Source organism: Sarcophilus harrisii, chromosome 4, assembly GCF_902635505.1.
Source record: "Sarcophilus harrisii chromosome 4, mSarHar1.11, whole genome shotgun sequence".
NCBI lineage: Eukaryota > Metazoa > Chordata > Mammalia > Dasyuromorphia > Dasyuridae > Sarcophilus > Sarcophilus harrisii.
Window position 1 is genome coordinate 436,785,330 of NC_045429.1, and position 21,467 is coordinate 436,806,796.

The 21,467-nt window shown below is 35.7% G+C and overlaps 1 protein-coding gene across 2 annotated transcripts in view; it reads left to right on the forward strand.

Annotated features, from left to right (window-relative positions):
- The window catches only part of NSRP1 (nuclear speckle splicing regulatory protein 1), a 58,168-nt gene that overhangs the window by 11,640 nt on the left and 25,061 nt on the right, over positions 1–21,467 (forward strand). The window lies entirely within an intron of this gene.

Genomic DNA, 21,467 nt, shown 5'->3' on the forward strand with positions numbered 1-21,467 from the left:
ATAGCATTACTAATGATTCATTCTGGAGGTCATATTTAGTGTGGCTTAAAATAATAGCATTCCATTTTTCTGACTGCCACTTCAGAGTTGATTTTTATTGAATTTATAGTCCACGAAATGCAATTTTCTTCATGGGTTTTGTAAGCTGTACCTCCCCTATCTCATATTTCTGATTTTTTATTTTAATCAAATGTGGTACTTTACATTTATTTCTATTTTTTTCATCTTATTTTATTAAACTTATCAGTCTAGCCTACTGGGGTCTTTTTGGATTTGCCATTCAGCATTTTAGCTGTCTCTCTCAGTTTCATGTTATTTGTAGTTTTGACAAATCTGTATCTTCATGCAAGTCATGTTGAACAGCATAGGACCAATGATAGATCCCTGAGACCTCTAATAGAGACCTTCCTCCCATTTGACATCCACCCATTAGGGACTGATCTTTTGAGTATGCTCATTCAGCCAGTTCAGAATTCACTTAACTGTACAATCATCTCAGATGTAAAACATGAAAGATGTTGGAAAATATTTTGTGGAAATCTAAGTATACTATAGTCATAGAATATTACAGGTAGATAAGGCCCTAAAAGTTATCCAGTCTACCCTTCTTTTGTAGATTGCTGAATGTTTTCTGGCAGCAGCACGAGCCTTGATCAGAATGGGTGGTGGTGTCATTAGGTATGATAAGTCTTAGGAAGTTTGCTTCTTAAAGTCATAACAGCTTGGTCATATCATTTTTAATATATGATCACCTTTGTACCTCTCAGCAAAAAGTTACTAACCACTTTTTTCTGTGGCCAGTATTGAAAGTTCCATGTTCTTATGTACATGTCTCATAATTCCAAGGAACCTAGGTTGCTGCTGCTTCCTCAGAGTTCCATCTTTCATGGAAAAGACTTCAGACATTTGATATAAGCCTATTTTCTCATTCTTCACTTTTTTTTTTTTCCACATTCTTGCATCTTATCTCCTGACATTGGTCTTAATGTCTGAAAAGAACATTGCAATTACCATGACAGAAATACTGTTAAATGTAATAGCCAAAATAATTATCACCAAGAATTATCTAAAAGTAAATTACTTGTCTAATTATTTTGTGTAGAGACTATTCATTCATACAAAGGTTGTGTTTTTAGGTTATGAACAGGTTGGATTAGATGATTTTTCATGTCTTTTCCAGATCTGTGAACCTGTGATTCTAAATGATAAGAGAAAGATCATGTTAAATTCATTTTGTGCCTGAATTATCCACTGCCAGGAAAGTCCATAAAAGGCTAAAAATTGGTCACAGGTGCTTTGGGATGGACAAGCGATCCAGGATTATTGACCCAAAATTGTCCCAAGACCCAAGCCTGAGTCCTTCCTACATGGCCAAATGGCCTCAGATTGATTTGAGGATATTGCGCTCCTTATCCCAACAAGCTCACACTCAAAGCACAGATGAAATTCTTCACAGTATTATTTGTCCGTCTCTAGAATTATTTTCATTAGTACTTGTGAAAATCTAATATTCTGTCAGTGCTGACACTTTATGAAGGTAAATTGAAGCACAATGGACTGTTGGAGAGGTCAGATAAAAAAACTCAATTTTAGAGGAAACGGAAAGCATGTAAATGTAATTGTTCACTCTTGGCCTGGGAAGGAAGATGAGAAAATGTCCCTTCTTTCTTGGTGGAAGAGAGGAGTGGAGACTTATGAGTATGCCTTCGTGCTTATGCTATCAGAATTGGTCAAAAGAAAAAAGATTTCTTTCTGGATATTTTTCACTGATGATTACCTTGGTCATTTTGTCTAGTATAGGGATTTTTACTAGCTTAATTAAAATGCTGCTTTTCAGACATTGTGCTTCAGATGTTTGAAATATGATGCTTGTATCAAAATCATGCATGAAAATACTATTAATGATTTCCTTTAGGGAGATACTCAAAATGTTTATTTAAAAAGAATTGCTTGCAGAAGAATTGCACACGTTTAACATATATATTGGATCACTTAGTATCTAGGGGATGGGGTGGGGGAAAGGGAAGGAGAAAAAATTTGGAACACAAGGTTTTATTTATTTATTTATTTATTTATTTAATAGCCTTTTATTTACAGGATATATGCATGGGTAACTTTACAGCATTAACAATTGCCAAACCTCTTGTTCCAATTTTTTCACCTCTTACCCCCCACCCACTCCCCCAGATGACAGGATGACCAGTAGATGTTAAATACATTAAAATATAAATTAGATACACAATAAGTATACATGACCAAAACGTTATTTTGCTGTACAAAAAGAATCAGAATCTGAAATATTGTACAATTAGCTTGTGAAGGAAATCAAAAATGCAGGTGGGCATAAATATAGGGATTGGGAATTCAATGTAATGGTTTTTAGTCATCTCCGAGTTCTTTTTCTGGGCATAGCTAGTTCAGTTCATTACTGCTCCATTAGAAATGATTTGGTTGATCTCGTTGCTGAGGATGGCCTGGTCCATCAGAACTGGTCATCATATAGTATTGTTGTTGAAGTATATAATGATCTCCTGGTCCTGCTCATTTCACTCAGCATCAGTTCGTGCAAGTCTCTCCAGGCCTTTCTGAAATCATCCTGTTGGTCATTTCTTACAGAACAGTAATATTCCATAATATTCATATACCACAATTTATTCAGCCATTCTCCAACTGATGGACATCCATTCAGTTTCCAGTTTCTAGCCACTACAAAAAGGGCTGCCACAAACATTCGTGCACATACAGGTCCCTTTCCCTTCTTTATAATCTCTTTGGGATATAATCCCAGTAGTAACACTGCTGGATCAAAGGGTATGCACAGTTTGATAACTTTTTGAGTATAGTTCCAAACTACCCTCCAAAATGGTTGGATTCGTTCACAACTCCACCAACAATGCATCAATGTCCCAGTTTTCCCGCATCCCCTCCAACAATCACCATTATTTTTTCCTGTCATCTTAGCCAATCTGACAGGTGTGTAGTGGTATCTTAGAGTTGTCTTAATTTGCATTTCTCTGATTAGTAATGACTTGGAGCATCTTTTCATATGACTAGAAATAGTTTCAATTTCTTCATCTGAGAATTGTCTGTTCATATCCTTTGACCATTTTTCAATTGGAGAATGGCTTGATTTTTTATAAGAGTTAATTCTCTATATATTTTGGAAATGAGACCTTTATCAGAACCTTTGACTGTAAAAATATTTTCCCAGTTTATTGCTTCCCTTCTAATCTTGTCTGCATTAGTTTTGTTTGTACAAAAACTTTTCAGTTTGGTATAATCGAAATTTTCTATTTTGTGATCAGTAATGTTCTCTAGTTCTTCTTTGGTCATAAAGACCTTCCCCTTCCACAGGTCTGAGAGGTAAACTATCCTGGAACACAAGGTTTTATAAGGATGAGTGTTGAAAACTTAAAAAGCTATTATTTAGAAAAAAATAAAAATAAATTCTTTTCAAAGAAGATAATTATTTTCATCTCTGACATTAAAAAAAATAATTGTTGGGTCACACAATCTTTTTTTCCCCATAATTCCTTACTTTCTCTGTTCTTTGAGCCTAAGTGTTCATCATATGCTCATTTTTTTTATAATAAAAAAACTGATCTTATTTTAGTTGGAAGTCTGCTCAGCTTGATTAGTGAGAGAAAGTCAAGTTTATCATCCACTTGAACATTTTAGTTCATTGGCACAAACCATATGTATCCATTGTAGTTTTTACCAGTTTAAAATTAAAGAATTTGCTTTTTCAGGATATAGAATAGTAGTTTAAATGGAATAACTTAATGTAAGGTGAAACATTTATTTACAAGAATACCATAGACTACAGGATCTTCACTTTGATAATCTATTTTATGAAATTAAGGCAGGCATGCCTTGTAATGGGCTGAGGTTTGAGTTGATGCACTGAGGTCCCAAGTATGTGAGGCTAAATAGTAATTGGGCTATACTCTATTAATATACATGATTGGATAAAGAATGGTCCCTGCCCACTCTCCATGTAAGTCCTGATGTGTTGTATAGGAAATGACGATTTGGGTAGGTGGAGGCAGAGAGAGACAGGAAGAGAAGCAGGGAGAGATTGGGCCTGGGTTCCATACTCCTAGCTGCTGGTCATGTGGCTGCTGGTCTAGCTAGCTTCTTGACTCAGCTGCACACATTGCTATTGCCCATTCTCTTCCACCTCCGATCCTTCTTCACTGAGAATAAAGACTGACGATTTTCCCCTAACCTGAATTCCTGACTCCAGCTGATTTTAAAATACGCGATCTTCACAATGCCTGATTCTTTGGATATTTGTTAGAAAAGATCATGACTGACAGTGGGAAATAGGGTGGCAATCAACACTTTGATTAGGCACAGAATATGTGGGAGCAAAAAGCACAGAAAATATAGAGACGAGCAGCAAAAGGGGTATAGAGGCGGATAGAATGGTGGAGGAAGTCAGGCAGCAATAGGGAAGAGCATGGGGCAGAGGGAGAGGCAGAGACAATTGTATAACCATGAAGTAGAGAGGGGAGCACTCAGAGCATGAATCTGATAGGGAGGGAAGAGGGCTTGGGGGACAGGAGTTTGAGGTCTCACTATTAGGGGTTCATTTCCCTGTCCAAATCATCTCAAAGTTGCCCTTAAAATTCTAATTTTAACATGTCTACATTATTTCAAAATTATCAGTCTTTTTGGTGAGCTGGTCTTGCCCTGGATGTCTGGAACATGTTAAGATTTAGCCATCTCAGGACCAGAAGAAGGTCTATCACCATGCCTACGTGGCTTCTGCTGATTCAACGTACAGTAGCAGGATGAGGGTTTCAAATAGTGCAGAACTGTGATTTGTAAGCAATACTCCTTTGGTCATTGGAATGGCTTGCACATGAATTCTAGGTTCCCTTTGCCACTTTACGTCTTGCTATTGCTCCTTTAGGCTGATTGCTTATAAATGATGTTAGACTGATTCAAAGGAGAGGACAGTGGTCAGAGAGGACCAGAACAAGATATAGTTTTACCCGGTGTTCTTCAGTAGTCCAAAGTGCTTTTGTATTTTTCACGAGAAATCAGTGCATCTGCCTTAGTACATCCTGCCTTAGTACAATGGTCTTGGGCATTTCCACAACAGGGCAAGCCAGTCTAAACACAAGGCAGGTTTGAAATAGCTGATCATGCAACCTGTGACCAGAATGCAAGTGGCAACATCTTTTCTGTTGTGTTTCTGGTGTGACAGGTGGATGATTTCAGTTGTACATTTGAGCTGCTGAGGAGTTGTGGCTAGTCCACAAAGGCTACGCTGTCCCACTATCAAAAGGATGAAGGAAAAAGAGGGTTGTATATAACATGGTAAATCTCTATTAAGTACAGCCTGGTTTAAAAAAAAAAGTACATTAAAACTTTATCATAATTGCTCAATACAATTCTCCATCTCCCATCTCAATTCATTTTCAGTGGGTGTCTGATATTCCTGGAAAGGCCTTTGTCCTTATCCTCTCAGCCTTTAAGATGCACCATTGCCTCTCTGAAGCCCTCCCTCACAAAGTATCTTGTATATTTGTATTTGCATTAATTCACTATTTATTCTGTAAATTATCTATGTACTTATTCTCTCTCCCCAACCCCATTCCATTGTTGTGAGGTCATTGCAAATAGAAATTGTTTTCTTTTAATGTTAACTTGTATCCCTGGCAATTAGCACGATGCCTGTTACATGATAGACACTCAAATACTTGTTGATTAATTGGTTGATTTGATAATTTTGATTTAGAGTACCCATATACTTCCAAGCCTACATTCTAGAAGTAGAACCATGAGAAAGAAGATGACAGGAAAAATTTTTAGAATCATATATACAGGAGGAAGAGAAAAAAAACAGAAAAATAATTTATTTATTTATTTATTTTTTTAAATAGCCTTTTATTTACAGGATATATGCATGGTAACTTTACAGCATTAACAATTGCCAAACCTCTTGTTCCAGTTTTTCACCTTTTACCCCCCTACCCCCTCCCCTAGATGGCAGGATGACCAGTAGATGTTAAATATATTAAAATATAAATTAGATACACAATAAGTATACATGACTAAAACGTTATTTTGCTGTACAAAAAGAATCAGACTCTGAAATATTGTACAATTAGCTTGTGAAGGAAATCAAAAATGCAGGTGTGCATAAATATAGGGATTGGGAATTCAATGTAATGGTTTTTAGTCATCTCCCATAGTTCTTTTTCTGGGCATAGCTGGTTCAGTTCATTACTGCTCCTTTGGAAATGATTTGGTTGATCTCGTTGCTGAGGATGAGAAAAATAATTTATTAGTCCCATCCTATGTATGTGCCCTATAGGCACTATGGCATATAGCAGATGGAGCTCCCCTTTGTATTTCTTTCTATTCCAGTAGAGTAAGAACATTATAGAAGCAGCTGGAATATCCAGGCTGACTAAGAAGGTAGGAGGTAAGCAAGACCTTTTTTCCTAAGGATGGAAATTGGTTTTAGTTGTAGGCCATGTAGAGTTCCTCTGGGAGCTTCCACTAAACTTCCACATGCCTGTTGTCAAGATTTAATCATCCTGACATCTGAGCAAATGTTTTTACTCCCTAGATAATTTAGGTCATTTAATATTTCTGAAATGAAGGAAATTATATGAGCTCAGCACTGTGGATCTTGTTTTTTAAAAAAAGTTTCCGTAATGAACTTGTATACCTTTTTCAACCAGTTGGAATTCATTTTCTCTTTTAGTGATTAAAAGATACTCCTGTGCCGAACTTAGGTGGAAAATTTCATTACTAGAAGTAGAAATAGCACCTATAGTATGTATTGGAGGTGGGGAGTGTTGTTTACCCAGTGAAAATGTAATTGCTAGCTTCAAATTAAAGGGATGCTTGCAGCAAGGTAGGGGTTGGGATGGTAGTAGTTAGGATGAGATTAAAGTGAGGGGAAATAGGGAAGACAATAGATCCATTTCAGACAGTTATAAAAGAAAGGAAAAGATAGAGACCTGCCAATATAGGCAAGGTTCAAAGTCAGGAAAAATCAAGTATCAGGGCTTTGGTTCTTCTTGCTGCTAGTGGCTCCTAGAATATGCTTCAAGTAGCCTCATTGGACCTTTCTGGGACAGAGCAATACAAATTCCTATAAACAGAGGCAAAGCCTTTTCTTTCACAGAAATAAAAGATTTAGAATTTACATGTCTATTTAGATAAAACATAATCATTCATATTGCCCACTATCCTGGCTCAGATCCTCTTCCTCTTTTACCTGGTGCTGTTGTAATATTTTCTAATTATTCTTCCTGCCTTAAGTATCTTCCCCACTGTTGTCCATCCTCATTACATCTATTAAAATAATTTTCTAAAATGTAGTTCTGACCATGTCATTCCCCTACTCAGTAAACTACAGTGGCTTTGCATTACTTTTAGGATTAAATAGAAAACACCTGTGTTTGGTATTTAACCTGGCTCAGTCTTGTCTTTCCATCCTGTTCATAAATAATTCCCTTTCATGAATAAGCTTTCTTACCATTTCTTACACACGCTTTTTCTTCCATCTCCCTCATTACTCCTCAGAATCACAGGCTTCCTTCAAAGCTCAAGCATCACCTTCTGCATGAAGCCCTTTCCTGTAATCCCCCACTTGATGGGACCTTTTCTCCAAGTGATGTCTCTGCATGTCTTTGCTTACTAGACCATAAGCTCCTGGAGGTCAGGAACTATTTCACTTTTGTCTCTGAGCCTTAGGTATAATAGCAGTAACTGAATTAAGGCTTAGTGATTGATTGCTTCACACTAAAATGTAATCCTTGTCCTTAGTAATTTTGGTTGAGGGGAAAAGAGTTACATTATATGTAGTTCTAGTGGCTGTGGAAGTGGATTAGAGCGGGCAATTATTGAGAAAGGCAATATTATAGAAAAGAGATAAAGGATCTATAAAAAATAACTTTAAAGCTTCATTCTCATTTAGTTTTAGCTTAAGGATAAATAAAATCTGCAGTCATTTTTGTCATGTGGAAAACACATTAGACATGGTAGACAATGCATCTGTTAGTCATGATTTTTATCTTTTAACACTTTATAAAGGAACTTTTTTAAAAAGTATTTTTGTAAAGAAGTATCCTTTCAGGTGGTCAATGTACATATCACTCATTCAAGTTAATATTAATTTAGAGATTATTCCAATATTCCAAACCTTCTGTTTCAGCTTTTCTCCTCTTTCCCCCCACCCCTTCCCCTAGATGGTAGGTAGATCAATTCATGTTAAATATATTAAAGTATATGTTAAACACAATATATGTGTACATATCCATAGAGTTATTTTGCTGCACAAGAAAAATCAGACTTAGAAATAAGGTAAAAACAACCTGAGAAGGAAAACAAAAATTCAGGCAGATAAAAACAGAAGGAGTGGAAATGATATGTAGTGGTTCATACTTATTTCCCATAGTTCTTTCACTGGGTGTAACTGGTTCTCTTCATAATTGAACAAATGGAACTGATTTGCTTCATTTCATTATTGAAGAGAGCCATGTCCATCAGAATTGATCAGCATGTAATATTGTTATTGCCGTGTACAATGATCTGGTTCTGCTCATTTCACTCAGCATCAGTTCATGTAAGCCTCTCTAAGCCTCTCTGTATTCATCCTGCTGATCATTTCTTACAGAACAATAATATTCCAAAACATTCATATACCACAGTTTACTCTGCCATTCTCCAATTGGTGGGCATCCATTCAATTTCCAGTTTCTAGCCACTACAAAAAGGGTGAGGCCCGAAGACTCTTGAGGTTCAAGGTGATGATAAAAACCTGAAGAAAGCCATGTGGGAGCTCTGTGAGTAGAAGCTGGATAAGTAAAAATGACAGGAGTTAGTAACTGATGGAATGTGCCGGTTAGGGCTAAAGGTGAAGGGGAACAGGTTCAGGCAGCATACACAGGAGGGGAAAAAAAAGGAACTTTTGAAGAAAGTTAGGTTTGGGGAGAAGATAATATAGTGTGATCTGAGATATAGTCAAAGCCCATCCACACCTATTGCACCCCAAATGAGACTGTCAGACCCTTCCTCACCAGCCCTTACCCCTTCAGCAGAACTCACCTTCCTTAGTCAGAAGGTGATCCGGGTTAAGGGTGGGTTTGAACCACAGTGGGAAGGTGGAGACGAGTCTCACAGTTTAGCTGTCACTAGGAGGAGGTTGGAATGTGACTCCCCAGTCTTCTTACTAATTGGTGGATCCTACACTCCTTCATCAAGCCACAGGAGGGAGTAAAGTGGGGTTGGAGTAGAAAGCATTAGACATGGCCCCCCTTCTGAGTAGAATTGGCGGCTTTAACCGCCACATTAACCCTCCTTCTGAGTAGAACTGGCGGCTTTAACCACATATCAGGAACACAGGCCTGAAGCCAGGTTCAGGAATCACTCCCTGTGTTTCTGGGCCCTGCCTTGGCTTAGATTCAGGGGTCTGGCAAAGGGGCTCTTTTTAGGTAGAGAATTGAAACATGCATGTTCTGACTCTTTGTTAATCTTTTTGACATTTCCCTGGGTATTCTGAGTATTGTGAAAACTTTCTGAGTTTTCTGTTTACCGGCTTCCATTCTGGAGCCATGTGGTGAGCCGAGAAGTGAGTGGAATGATCCTGGCTATCTGGTCCTGCTGGGCCATTGCAGCTCACCACACAGAGTATCCCAGAAGTCTTAGGACTCTTAAAACTTTGCTGAGACTTTGGGCCATCCATATAACCCAGAAAATCATTTCTTTAGAAGTCAGTTTCCTTATCTGTAAGATGAGGAAAGGACTAAGTTCATTGTGCCAGGTGCTAACAACACTTTTGTCTAAACCAGATTAAAATTTTAATTGGAAAATATTTAACAAAATTAAAATATAACACAAATAATGTTAATTTATTATTTTCTTAGTCAATATGCAGCCTGCAGGTATCTCTCTTTATTTGAGTTTGACACAACTGAATTAGATGATCTTTGCGGTCCCTTTGAACAGTAAAATCCTAGAATTTGCTTTCTATGCCATTTAGCTTTAAATGTGACTTTTAACTTTGTCATCTGTCTCCTTGGTTCCTTAGGCTTTTGAGGATTTCTTAATTTCACATCCTGCCCTCCTCCCCACTCTTCCACACACACACACACACACACACACACACACATCCTCTTTAATCCCTCACCTCTTTGCCCCGTGGATAACATCATCTAGATAGACAGCTGCCTTATAAATACATTAATTTACACAAAGGACTAGGCAAGAGATAAATTGGTTCTGATTTAGCAGAAATATCACTACAGCTAAAAAATGACTCAGGAAATCCAAGTCTTGCTAATTGTTAGTCAGTGGCATAATTTTAGATATAAAGGATAGCATCTATTCCATATAACTCTTAAAACATAGTTGTTCCCCAGACTTTTAAAGAAATTCTCTATTCTGAGACAAATAGCAAAATTCAGCATTAAAAATAATTCCGTGTGTTTTTTTTTTTTTTTTTTTTTTTTTTGCCTTCATGAATTCACAAGGAGAAAACTAAAAATTGTGAGTCACCATCTGATTCTATAGTAGAAGGGAAAAAATGCAGCTGTGGAATCTGGATGTTGGACATTGCTGTGAAAATATTTAACAAAATACACAGCAAAACAAAAAACACAGCAAAAACCAAAAGGCAGAGGCTTGGACAAGTTATTGAATCTCTCCAGCCCTCAAGTTTCCTCATCTGTAAAATGATAAATAGTAATACTTTTATGTGGCTTTCCTTGTAGGGTTTTTGTAAGAATTAAATTTAAAAACATCTATATGAAGTAATTTGTGAACCTTAAAATGTGGTATGAAGTGTTAAGAGTTTTTTTTAATTCTTAACATTCCCCCTTTTTAAGCAATACAACCTAAATACAAATAGGCATGCTTTGATTTAGCCTACTCTTTAAACCTTGCTAGAAGAATCATAAAAAAAAGTTTCTTGTATTACTGTGTTGCTTCAATATGGGTACACAGTCCGCCAAAAAGCAATAATCCCACATCTCATGATTACATTTATCAAAAAAGAAGAAAAAAAGATCAAATCGCTTTCTGAAACAAAATTACTTTATTAGTTCAGTAATAATTTCAGGTCATTTTAAAGATAAGAAGCACCGTTTGGGAGGGGATTCATTTCCTGCTTTGAAGCTTTATCTGAGAGAACTACATCTCGAATGTCTGAAGATTGTGTATTTATAACTGAACTCTAATAAAGTACTGCATGCTGGAGGATCTGCACACCTGACTTGGTCATTGTGATTATATATTAGGTGCCAAACTATTTCCCCCTTTCTCTTCCCTTAAAAAATATTATCATGTATATTCATTAAAATTTGGCCTATGGCTTAGAAAAGGTTTACCAGACCAGATCCAAAACTATTGCTCATATATATACTGCTAATGGTTATCAATTTGAGTAATGAGTAAAGACTTAGAAAATAATCCTCTATTTCTAAATAAAGTAAAAAGAGTAGAGTTTTTCCTTTAATTGGTGAATTTCAGATGAAATAAAATTGATCCTAGCACATTTCATTTCCAAGTCATTGAAAGTTAATTTTTTTTAAACTACTTTTTTCCTTTTTTTAAATCCATGGGGAAAAAATTAAATTGGGCAGAGAAATAGGGAGATGCTGCCTTCCCTTAAGAGTTATCTGTGCTACATGACTTTCTTTTAAGAGTAGTGCTCTGTTTTCCCTTTGTCTTGTATGTTGCAAGAATTTTCTGTTATTTTAGGATAAAATTAACCTATGTACCTATTCCCATTTTTTTTGGCATCAGTAGGTGGTTTGGTTGCTGTTTTTACCAGTGTTATTTCCATAATGCAAATGAGATTGATATTATTAAAGATGAATCTTAATGAAATTTTTTCTTATACTAGTAATCACTTTTGCTGCTTTTGTGTGTCTTTGCCCAGTGAAAAGGAATCAATTTTTTATGCATAAACACTAAATTATCCATAATAAAAGAGAGCATTGATGTGAATGATTTTGAAAATTTTCTATTTGGAATGCTTTGTAATTTTTTTTTTTGTAGCAGATTAACTTTAATTATGTCTTATTGAGTTTTATATGAGTTAGTTTATGTTCTCAGAACACATGTTGACTCAGCTGTGAGAAAGCACTCCAGGGACATGCTATCATGTTTGAGGCAGAGACGGCAAACAGGGTTGTAGCACAGTCTGCAAGGATGGAGGACTTGCCCATTGTCTATAGCTCAGCAAACAAATTGGAGAGTGGAAGGGGGTAGCAGGGTCTACTGCAATTTTCCTGTTGTTTTTGGAGGTAAGTAAAGCTGGCTCAAGTACTCTGAGATAGGTATGAAAGGTAACCCAGTCTAATAACATTGTATCTCAGCCTGGACTTGAGCAAAAGGCAACCGGTGGCCTAGCAAATAGTGCTCCAGTGCTGGGCCTGGAGATAGTAGGATCTGAGTTAAAATCCAGCCTCAGACACATATTAATTGAGGAAAGAAGGGGACATATGTGAGAAATGTTATGAAGGTAGAAACGACACTGCTTGGCAACTGATTAGATAAGGGGGTTGGGGAGAGTGAACATTTGATGATAATACTGGGGTATATTGAAATTAAAGTTGTAATTCATGGGCCCTCAGGAATCTATCCATAGATCCCCGAAGAGTCTGTGGATACCAGGTTCATAAACTCTACCTTTATTAGATTTGACCCATTTATGGAAGATTGTGTTATCTAGTATCCCAGCATGGAACTGAATACAGAGATTGTGCACTATAGACTGCCCCAGAAGGAGGCTTCCCTTCATAGTGACTGGGAGACACAAATCGTCCTCATGGTTTAGTCCTCATAATCTGAATCTTCCTCTGTCCTCAGCTTTCTGACTCCCACCAGGATATAAAGAGAAATGTTTTCTATTGATCTGAAATTAGGTTTCTTCTGTGTAGAGCATTCTCCTATTTCTTCCACTCTCATGGCCTTGTTTGAAAGGGAAAGGAAGTGAATCTGGTAGATAGTCTGTTCTCACAAACCCTTGATGATTTTTGGTGGTACCTTTTCCTGAGTACTTCTAAATCTTGCCTTTATTGATGTGTTCTGTAATTTTGCTTGGATTTGAAGATAGACTAACTGGCCTGTAGTTTGAAAGATAGTTTATCATCTTTTTGTCTCTTACCAATTGTGCAGCACATTTTCTGAGACTCACCAACCTCAACTGTAAGTTCTTGTAATACCCTGATATGTCATTCATCTGGGCCTGGTGACCTAATCTCAGTGAATACAGCTAGATGCTCTCTTATAATCTCATTAGCTTGGGTTTCAGTTTCCTATTGATCATTTTTGTTTCATCCTTCCCAGGCTTCTTTTGTATATCATTCTTATTGATAGAGAAATAAGCAGAATAAAATTTGAGTTAGTTCTATTTTCTTTGTTGCTGTTATCATGCTTTCCCTTCCAGGGTGCAGATCTGATCCATTTTTGAGAATCGTTTTGCTTCCAACAAAGCTAAAAATAGTCCTTTTGGTTGTAGTTCAGTCCCCTCTCAGGTTTAGAGTCCTCTTACTGTTCATCTCTCTTTTCCCCAGTTATCTGACTTCACTTCCATTTTTATATGCCTTTTTAAAAATATAATATTGTTTTATAAAATAAAGGGGGTTATTGGATTTCAAGCTGAAAAGTATATCAGGAATCATCTATTCTTATCCCCTCATCTAACAGATGAGTAATCTAGGTATCCCTTAAAGTGCCTTACTTAAAGTCACACACAGAGTAGTATCAAACAGGCATCTGAACCCACCCAGTGCTCTTTCTTTTATATCAGGAGTTCTTAACCTTTTTGGGGGGGTTCTGATACCATTGACTGTCTGATAAAGCTTTAAGGACATTTTCTCAGAATAATGTTTTTTAAATGAATAAATAAATGTTTAGAAGGAAAATGTTACAAAGGAAACCTACTTTATTGCAGTGCAGTTATCAAACTATTTAAAAAAAATTCATTGATATTTGTTCATATCAAATAGCATGATATATAAAGTCTTTGTATCTCAAAAACCTATGTAAATGCATTCAGCATCTGAAGAATCATTTTTGTTGTCAGAATTTTTTTCTTCCATACACCTTATCCCTCTTGAGCCAACTTCCAGCATAGAATTTGGAGCTATGGGATGTATCCTACTGGTTGTTTTTAAATGTTTTTGTAATCTAATTTTCCAAAATCTATGTTGTCCATTAGACCATACCAGCTTCCACATTTGTCTGTAACAAACCTAAGATGAAGTCCAAATGATTTAATCACTTCCTCCCAAGATTCCACATCTTTCTGTTCTTTTTTATTATTCATTCAAACTTAGAATAAGCATTGCCTTTGTTTCCTTATTCACCTTTCCAAGAATGAAATAAAGTCAAGAATTTATCAGCTGCTTTGCTCTAAGCAGATAGTACCAACAGATGTTTCCTATAAATTTAAATTTAAAACCACTGTTGTGGGACAAATATCTCCTCTCTGAGTTCATGTGACAGGTAACTTCTGTCAATTATACATTTACTACAACACAGAAATAAGAAAAGTAAAAAATCCAGGTTTTTGTTATATTTAAGCACAGGAACAGGCCTCAGAAAAAACCTGAACTTTCATTAGGATTCTAACCAGACCTCTTATAAGCAAAATTATGTCACAATGACAAAGAAGTAAGGCTTTAAGTAAATTTTCACATCCCATGGGACAAGTTTTGTCTGGTGAGGTTAATATTCACAGAAGACAGGCTTTCAGTTAACCAAGAGTTTCAGAAGGAATGAAAAGAAATAAATTCCCATTACACTCTCTGCTTTATAATAATTAAATGCTGAGTATTGTAGAAGAGATTTTTATCTTAGAAGTTTTAACTTTTGATATATTAATCACTAATTTAGTTATAATCCACATATTATTACATAGATATTTTCAATGTGTAGAAAAAGTTGAAACAAGAACTTGATTTTCCAGATTAAAACTCTGATAACAGAATATTTCTCATTTCTTTAAATTATAAAATTAAAAAAAAAAGCTGTCTTTAATATTCATGCCAAATATAATGGCTTGTTTATTAGAAGAAAAGCAAGGAAAAAATTGAAAGTATTTTCTTCCCTTGTAGTTATTGGGTTTAAAATATTATGGTGTCTATATAAGATTCACCTTACCTTTTTAATTGGAATTATAAGTCATCCAGGTATATTTAAATAACAAAGAACACACGTTTGATGAGAAATAATTATATTCATGTCATCAATTAAGACCCTATGAGTTGTACTAGGACTTCCCAGTGTGTAGGTGAACAATTTGTAATAGATTTCTTTTGACCTTATTTATGTTGTTTTTTTAAGAGTATTAAAATTGAGTTTTTCCTACACATTAAGATCTCAATGGATTGACTTTAAAATCTTTGTTAAACCTTTGGTTGTTCTCAAAATTTACTGCTGTTTATAGTAGATCAAATAATACTTCTAATTTCTATCCCTCACTATTGTTCTTCAAGTGCCCTAGTCTATAAATCTTTGGAGTTTTGGCTCCTCCTTCTCCTTCATTCCCTGTGTACTATCTGACAAAATCTTATTTCTTCCTTTGAAATTTTCTTGAATTTCTAGACACAGATTGAAAGGATCCTGGCATTGAAAAGGACTTTATAGATATAACCCACTTCTTTTTATCAAGGAAAAAGTTGAGACCTAGCATGATTTTGTTTGTTTGATAATGATTTGTCTTATTGTTTGTCTTTGGCAGAGTAGGGAAAATGAATCTCTGAAAGCTGGTCAGGAGAGCCCCTAGCCAGATCATCTCAAGAGTATTCATGGAGGCGCAGAGCACCAATGTCCCCGTATTTTTCTAGCCACCAGACCTAGTTTGGGCCATGGTTGGCTCAGAGGAATGTATATAATAGTTGTTTCTGTTTTGGCCAGAAATCCTGAGAAGATCTTCTCTTCCTGGATTATTATTTTTTTTTTTAAACTAGGTAAAAGGCCATCATTCTCTGCCTCATTTCCCACCTGGTCTAGTCACAGATTAGCTGTTGCCTCAATCAAAATGAGAACTGTTAAAAGATTTTTAAAAGGCCAGGGTCTCCCACTGCATCCAGGGCCATCTCCAGTCCTCTTGATCTGTCTGGCCGTTGGACTGAGAAGGCTCTGGAGGAGAAAGTGAGGCTGGTGACCTTGCCTAGTCCTCCCTCACTTGAGTCTAATTCACTTGCATGTCATGGTCCTCTTTGAGAATGAAGGATTAATTATAGTCAGCAGGGACAAATGAACATCACTTTGAGTTCATTAATACCCACATGAATCTCTTTTATATTCTCTGAGTAAGGAGAAACGATGCTTAAGAAAATGAAGCTGGCAAAAGAAGGTAGACCAGAGGAATGTTCACATAGAAGAAACGGGTTTTGGATTGATTTAGTATTCAAAATACCTGAAAGAAAAACAAAATGATTTAAAAAAAAATAAGATTTTTACTTAAAAGGTAGGACATTAGGAATGTCCCCCTCACATCTTTGTTATCTCATCTTTATAAAACCTTTACAAGAATGATTTGCACATGGGTTCAGGAAAAGAACATTCTTTTCAACTTAACACATTTACAGAGTCTTACAATGGACTGAAAAGTTCTGAGAATACAAGAGCCATATTATCATGATTTTTAAAAGATTAACACATTTAGCACAAAGTATAATCTTAAGAGTTGTTTTCCTATAAGATATCCTCTTAGTGTAAATTAGGATCCTATCAGATTCCTTGATGGATGCAACCACAGACATAACTTTGTTCAGCAATCTCTCATTTTCATTGTTAGACAAAGCATAAAGCTGAGAAAATGAACTTCATTTCACCAAAAGCATCTGCTTCTGGCATAGAGCATGTTCTGCTCAGAATTCAGATGATTATGTTTGCAGGTGACATAATGGGACTTTAAGAAGTCCCAGAATATTTAGAGACTCTTCAGTGAAACCCATAACCTCACAAAAAGGATTGGCCTAACAACCCACTCAGGAAAAAAGGTGCCCAGAGAATGCTGGTTGGCTAGACTTTAGGGTGCAATTTATTGGAGAACCCCAGGGGGCTAGTCCATTCATTGGTACAGTATGTAGATCTTTAAAAGGAACAGTAGTTGGGCAGTAGACTGCCACTTCCATTCAGACAAGAAAGTTTTGTGTGTTTATAGTTAATCATTAAAAGTTTATTGCCATGAATGAAAACATTCAAATCTAATCCCAGGTATAGTTGGGTACTAATAGTATTTTTTCTCCTGAAAATAAATAATTTTGCCTTATTTTTAATCTTTTGCAAATAACAAGACAAAATTTTTATGGCTGACCAAAATATATCTGTTTGTCTCTCTCAAAAATTTAATCTTGATCATCTTCTAAGGGTGCATTGTTAAGTGTTTAGTGAAATCTATACTGAGACCTCTATAAAGTCATTCTCTTGTGGACACATAAGTATTTCTAGATCACACTTTAATTTTTACCATGTGATACTGCTTTGGTGGTGATTTATATTGAATGCCAGTTGTTTAATTCACTTCTTAGATCTTTAATGGGAAAAGAACAATCACATAGCACTCTTTGATAAATGGTTAAGGATTTTAATAAATAGTTTAATTATTTGATTATTTAATTATTTGAACTGTGACATAAGTATTAAAGTAATCTACAAAAAGCTGGGCAGCGAGGTGGCACAATAGATAAAGCATAGTTCTGGAGTCAGGAGAACCTGAATTCCAATCCAGTCTCACACACTTACTACCTTTAAGCAAGTCTAATTAACCCCAACTATCAGAGAAAAAGAAAGAGAAATTGAGAGAGGACAGACCAGGCTGCACCTTAATACACAAACTTATTACAAGTATTCTTTCAGAATATAAGATAAAACCACAAAAATCATCAGCATATAATATCAATAAAACTCAGCTAGGAAATTCCATTTAAAAAGAAATTTCATTTCAAGTCTCTATAGAATATATAGAGTACTTTGGGAACTTACCTTCCAAAATAAACACAAGAACTCTATGAATACTACAGACAAATGTTTACAGAAATAAGATGGTTTGGAATAATTGGGAAAAAAATTAATTGCTCATGGGTAGGATGAGCCAATAATAAAAAATGATGATAATACAAAAACTAATTTTCTTATTCAATGCCATAGCAATCAGACTACCAAAGAATGACTTCAGGAGTAGGAAAAATAATAACAAAATTTTTAAGGAAGAAGAAAAAGTCAAGAATCCCAAGAGAAATAATAAGATGTGAGAAAAGGGGCCTTGTAATGTTAGATTTTAAATTGTACTATACAATAATTTGACAAGAAATAGATCAATACAGACTAGATATACAATATGCAGAAGCAAATTTTAAACATTATTCTAATATTTGAAAATCACAAAGACCTCAGCTACTGGGATGAGAACTCACTTTTTGACATAATATGCTGAAAAATTGGATATCAGTTTGGAACAAATTAGATTTAGACTAACACCTAATACCTTGTTCAAAGAGAAGCTCCAAATGGATATGTGACTTAGATATGAAAGATCATATCATAAACAAATTAAGAGAAACATGAAAAATATACTTATCAGATAGAAAAGTTCATGACCAAACAAGGAATAGAAAGGATGGTAGAAGATAAAATAGAGAATCTAGATTATATAAAAATTTTGATAGCTTAAAAGTTTTTACACAAGCTAATCTAATAAAACTAAGATTAAAAGGGAAATGACTAACTGGGGAAAAATCTTTGTGCAAATCTCTGATAAGGCTCTCATTTATTTATATTTATGTATATTATTAATAATAAGAAAAAGATTCATTCCTCAGTTGATTAGTGGTCTAAGATAAGAAGTGAGCTGTTACAGCAATGGAGAAGAAAAAATACCAGGTAGCCTTTTAACTCTTCTTTTATCTATAATTAGTCCCATACAGTTGAGTACTTGTCATATCTTAATTGTTTCATATTTTTTAGCTTTGCTTCTTTACCAGAGTATAAACTTTTTAAAGTTCACTTGTTTTCAGTTGAGCCCAGTTCTTATTTGGCCCCTTTGGGACTTTCTTGGCAAAGATTCTGGCGTGATTTGCCACTTCCTTCTCTAGCTCATTTTACAGATGAAGAAATTAAGGCAAACAGAATTAAGTGACGTGCTTAGTTAAGGGTCTGAGGCCATATTTGAATTTAGGAAGATAAATCTTTCTTACTCCAGGTCCGGCAATGTTATCCACTATGGAGCTCTTCAATGGTAGAGATCAAATCTTTTACTCTCTGGATCCCCCCATAAGAGTAACATATTGGATCTTACGGACAAAGTGGATGAAGTAATTGGTGAGAAAGAGGTTTTTCAGAAGGCTGGCACTGAACTTTCTTTACTTGATCAAGACATAGGAATTAGTTGGATTTTACGTATTATCAACAGAAGTTTTGTACCATTTACATTCACCTTCCAAGTCTGTTTAACCCATGCTTCACTTGACTCTCTTCCCCTAGCAAACTTCTGGGATCAGATACCATGCCCTGGAGGACTTAACTCTTTCCCCTCCAGAACAGCTCTCAGGGGTCTTGATTATTGAGACACTCTTGTTATTATCTGAAGTCACCTTTAAAACACAGAAAAATGCTTAAGCAAAACCAATCAAAAAAGAAGCATTTAACATTTTTAATGGTCCCTCTCCCATATTTCCTTATTTATCTTTTTTATTCTATACAAAATTATACAAGCTGCTCTGGTGAGGGAAATTTTGGAAGTGAAAGCATATAATTGTGTATCCTTCCTTTTCACTCTTTAAATTTGGATAAGGTTGCCTCTGGGTTTGTGGCAAACACAAAGAAAAGTGCTAAATATCTTGTACTGGTATACAGAACATGTCCAGTGACATTAACTAATAAATTACAGATACTTTCTGACTGCTTCCTTTCCTCACTGAGTTAGCAGCTTCATTTGTTATTAAATTGTCTTTCTTTCATCAAAAGAAATTAAAAACAAAAAAAGCAGAATGCCTGAAAAGGGATTTCTGCTCATATCAGTCACCAGGAATCAATCTGCTGGTCCACAAAAATATGATAGTAAAAAGAAGTCTTTTAAAATAACAAATTCAATAGGTTCACCTGTTATTCATTTATCCAAAGTGCTGGTCAGTCAAGAGAAAAGCAGATCCTTCTTCAAATGGTTTATGGCTATAATTTCCTGTTGTGCTCTGAGAACTGAGAGATGAGAACTTCCTGTTCTTTTGTATTGTTTTTACTTATCAATGGACTATTTATTAAAGGAAGGCCTTACAAATCAGCAATGTCTTTTATGGACTTTGTTTGCCGACATCCAAGCAACTCTAGAAAAGCAAGCTTACTTTAGGTGATAAAATTTTAACTTCTTAGTGAAAAATGGAGAATGTTTATCATGAACCAATCATAATAGAAACACACTCGCAACAAATGTGTAGCACTTTAAGGTCTGAAAAATGCATCCATACGGTTAACACTTTGTAGTTTTTTTTGATATGTGTGTGTGTGTGTGTGTGTGTGTGTGTGTGTACTACTCTCTTGGGTAATGATTTTTGGTCTTATGTTTTTGTTCCTAAACTCTTTTCATTTTAACTATCAAGCTCCCATTAGAATTGCAGTTCTTGAAGGTAGGGCTTGTTTTTCTCTTTATTTGTATTTCCAGTACTTTTAATACAATGCCTCTCATGAAGTAAATCTATGCTTGTTGTTGTTTTTTAAATACGTTTTTATTTCTTTTTTTTTTTTTTTAATATCACCTAATTTTCATTAGTATCCTTTACCTCTCCCTTCTTAGAGAGCCATACACAAATAGCATTTAGGGTAAAAGAAAATAAATGAAAAAGAATCATAACTGATGAATTGCAGATGGTTTTTGCTATATGTAATTGGACCATTCTGCAGATCTCTACATAAAGAAATGTTTTTATGTAAATGTGAATTTGCATGCCAACTTGAGGAAGGAAGAGAGAGAAGAAAGTGTCGGAGGGAGTATGCTGTTCAGGAACATGTGGGGTGGGGGACAAAGAAGGGAGAGCAAGAGTGAAGCAGGTTGTGGTCCCTTTAAGAAACTGATTTGTGAGCCTTTCTGATTGATTTGTGATTCAACTTACTCCTAGCCCTTCCTGGCTGATATATTATCAATTCAAGAAGCTAGGACCTTTGATTCACAAATCCTGGTCAAAAGCACCCCTTTGAATTCCAATAGGAGATCCAGGCTTGTCCCAGTCCCCACCAGATCTGAGCCAACTTGGGCTCTCACAGCCCCTGTCATATCTAAACCAATTTGGGACTCCACTCACGGGCCCCTTTAGCTAAATCTCTCATTATAAAAAGAACCAAACTAAAATCCTCTCTTTGCAGAGGTTCCAAACATGCCAGCACCATGCCTGGCACCCCAAGGAGCTTCTGCCCACTGGAATACTGTTTCCAGTTTCATCCTCTTTTTACCCTCACCTATTTCTTTAACCTTACTTCCAATCCTCATAATA